Here is a 4,167-nt window from a genome sequence, read left to right as displayed (position 1 = left end):
ACCTCAATGAATTTTGAAAACAGATGGGTCTTGAGATCCGCTCTGAACTTCGCAAGTGATGGAGAAATAGTTAGAGAAGTAGGTAGAGAGTTCCAGAGAAAAGGACCAGAAAAAGCAAAAGTAGATTTGGCAAAAGAGTGTTTAACACGAGTTAAGAAAAAGCGAGAAGAAGAAGACGATCGTAAACCGGGGCGTTTAGGTTCAATTAATATATCTGATAAGTACTTAGGAAATAATTTAGATTGAGACTTATACATGAACGTGCAAATTTTAAAAATTATTCTATATTTTATAGGTAGCCAGTGCAAGAGAACAAGATATGGAGATATATGAGAAAAGAAAGGGGCACGAGCAACTAGACGAGCAGCAGAGTTAAAAGCTTTACTTAAAGGATAGAGTATAGAGTCAGGAAGACCATAGTAGAGCGAGTTACAATAATCAATCCTAGATAAGACTAACGAAGTAACAAGAAGGAGAAGAGTAGGATCATCAAGAAAAGGCAAAAGTTTTTTTATTCTTCTGATTAATGTCTTCTGATTAATGTCTTCTGATTAATGTCTTCTGATTAATGTCTTTTGATTAATGTCTTCTGATTAATGTCTTCTGATTAATGTCTTCTGATTAATGTCTTCTGATTAATGTCTTTCGATTACTCCTCAGCAGAACAATGTAGAATGATTTGAACGTGCGAATTACATAGCAGTGTACAGACAGACATCAGTGCAAGGAGACAAAATGTAGCACCACTAATCAAATCAACGTCATAATCTGAATTAATCCATCGGAAATATCTGACTGAATCCACTCTAGAAATGTGCATACATCTCAAGGCGATAGTTATTATTTCAAAAGTTATGGACTATCTTAGAATGCTATTTTTACAAAAAGAACCTCAAATTTGAAAAAAGAGAATAAAATGGTTGAATAACATAAAATGAAAATTAGAGTAACTAAAAGAAAGACAAAAGCAAAGGAGAGAGAGGGTAAGAGGAAGAAAAAGAGGGAAAGAAAGAAAGAATGAACATGCATTTTAGAGAGTGTGCACGCAAGGGAGGAGGGGACAGCATGGATTCACGCACAAGCGGACAAACAGCCGAGACATCAATGAAATATTTTGGAAATTAAAAGCTTCTCATTGCGTCGAACTGGTCATTACTGCTATGAATGCGTTATATATATATATATATATATTTTTTTTCTTTTTGGTTTTCTCTCTCTCTCTCTCTCTCTCTCTCTCTCTATATATATATATATATATATATATATATATATGTATGTATATATATATGTATGTGTGTGTGTAGTGGTAGTAATAGTAGTAGAAGTAGTAGTAGTAATAGTAGTAGTAAAAGTAGTAGTAGTAGTAGAAATAGTAGTAGAAGTAGTAGTAGTAATAGTAATAATAGTAGTAGTAGTAGTAGTAGTAGTAGCAGTAGTAGTAGTAGTATCATCATCATCATCATAATTCTTATTAACATAATTGTTATTATGTGTGATTCATTGTCCGCCGGCATATAATTATGTGGTTCGTTGAAGTTGTTGTTGATGATGATGATGGTGACGACGATGATGATGAAGATGGTGACGATGATGGTGATGATGCTGTATAATGTTGCTAGTGTTGTTGTTTATGATGATGATTGTGATGTTGGTATGTTATGCTGTTGATGATGATAACGAACAAGAGGGGGATGATGATGACGACGACGACGATGTTGTCGCTGCTGATGATCGTAGTAGTAGTAGCTGCACTAGCAGCAAAACATGAAAGAGCAGTTAATAGTTAATATTAGAAAAGTTTGAATTGCATGTTGGTGACTAAAGTTGTAAAAACCGAACCGATACAAAAAATAAATTAAAATATTTGCAAATGTTGTTGTTGTATTAGAATCATATTAGCATCTTAGTAATAGTTGTGGTAGTAGTATTAGTAGTACAGTAGTAGTAGTAGTAGCAGTAGTAATAGTCGTAGTAATAGTAATAGTAGTAGTACAGTAGTAGTAGCAGTAGTAGTAGTAGTAGTAGTAGTAGTAGTAGTACTAGTAGTAGTAGCAGTACTAGGAGCTAAGAGACGAGGCAATAACAAACTGATGTGATAGAACGTTTGCAATAAAATATGACAATATCGCTCCACTGATTGATTATGCACATGTTATCCTCTCTCTCTCTCTCTCTCTCTCTCTCTCTCTCTCTTCTTCTTCTCTCTTTTTCTGTCTGTGTATGATGTATGTTTGTAAATATGTATTTGTGTGTGTATTTATGTATGTATGTATGTGTGTGTGTGATTTTATATGTCTATGTACGTATGTATGTATGTACATATATATGAACGCAAAACAAAGCGTCACACTTATTGCATGTAATAGGCGGGGATCTATTGGTAATCGAATCCTGTTACTGCAACAACAGTCCCAGGCACTTTACCGCTACACCATTGGGCCGCCCAGAGTTTCCACATCTTAGGAAAGGAGAGCCTCAACATTTGAAATTTCGACTTTGGAGATATTAAATATGGAAATAAAAACAAATAATCATTTGCGTTTGTGAGCATATAAATAAATATTTGTTGTCTTCTGTATGAAATATAGAAAGAGGAGATTATCTCAATGATAATATGTTTGCTGTGTTTTGCCTGCTGTGTTGTACAATATGTGTTTCATGCTGTGTAGTGAAGGGTGTTGTATGTTTTGTGTGTTATGTGTTTTAAGATGTTTTGTATGCTGAAGCCTTGTGATGTTTGTTGTGTGTCGTGCGATTATATGCAAAAATGTATGTTTTTGTTGTACATTTTGTTGTTCAAGGTGCCAGTATTTTGTGTTTAGTTCACTAAAATGTGCAACGAAGAATGTGCGTGTGTGTGCGTGTGTGTGTGCGTGTGTCATCAATGCATCCATGAATTTCCTCGAATGTGTATGCGTAATGTCTGTGAAGTAAACGTACGTTTAGAATGATTTGTGTCTATCCTATATCTACATTGTGAAAGAAATTGTATCGCAGTACTCACCTATCATAATGTTATAACCGTGCTACCGAACGCACTAGATTCTAGCGTATTCTGGAATGTTCTAGTGACTGGAGCATTCTAGAGTATGCTAGAATCGGACCATCTAGAAGGATCTAGAAACGACGCTTGCGAAGAGTATATAAGCGCACGTCGCAAGAAATCTGTGATTAGTGATATTCGTGATTAGTGGTATTCGTGATTAGTGGTATTCGTGATTAGTGATATTCGTGATTAGTGATATTCGTGATTAGTGATATTCGTGATTAGTGAAATTCGTGATTTTGTGAATAGCGATTCGGTGAATTATTTAAAGCGATATTTGATTTGTTTGTTGACGTTGTCATAGCGATAGATTTTGAACGATTTAAAAGTTAATTGTTGCGTTAGTTTGAATTTACTGGAAATAAACGATTAGTTGATTTCTTCTGTAAATAAAGTTTAATAACTGTTTGGAATATTTTATTCAATCGAGGATTTGAACCCGTCGCATCGTAAATCGGTTACGACAGCGAGTATTATAACAATAATATATAAAACATTTCTATGCAAGTTAGGACTGATATACAAGCAGAACGTCCGTGAGTGTGTGCGCTTGCACGTGCTGATATCATCCCATGCACGTGATGATATCATCCCATGCACGTGATGATATCATCGTGTGCACGTGATGATATCATCCTGTGCACGTTATGATATCATCCTGTGTACGTGATGATATCATCCTGTGCACAGGATGATATCATCGTGTGCACAGGATGATATCATACCATGCACGTGATATCATCCTGTGCACGTGATGATATCATCCTGTGCACGTGATGATATCATCACGTGCTCCTATATGAGACGATAAAACAAACAAATTGATTTGGGCGTAATATGAATGCAGACAAGAGGAGGCAATTGATTTGCTGGCATCAACATCTCCGTGATACATATATCATATATAATATATATATATACGTATGTACATGTATATATATATATATACCGCCTCGTTGAATGTCTTATAAAGAAGTTAATTAATGCAAAATGGGCAAACAATTTCAATGAAATTTGCATTTCTGAAAACCTCGTTCCTAAATATATATATATATATATATACATCTCTCTCTTTTCTCTCTCTCTCTCTCTTTTTTCCCTCTCTCTCCTGTACGTGCACA

This window comes from Helobdella robusta (assembly GCF_000326865.2).
Source record: "Helobdella robusta unplaced genomic scaffold HELROscaffold_49, whole genome shotgun sequence".
In the NCBI taxonomy this organism is placed as follows: domain Eukaryota; kingdom Metazoa; phylum Annelida; class Clitellata; order Rhynchobdellida; family Glossiphoniidae; genus Helobdella; species Helobdella robusta.
Note: the sequence above shows the minus strand (reverse complement) of the source record.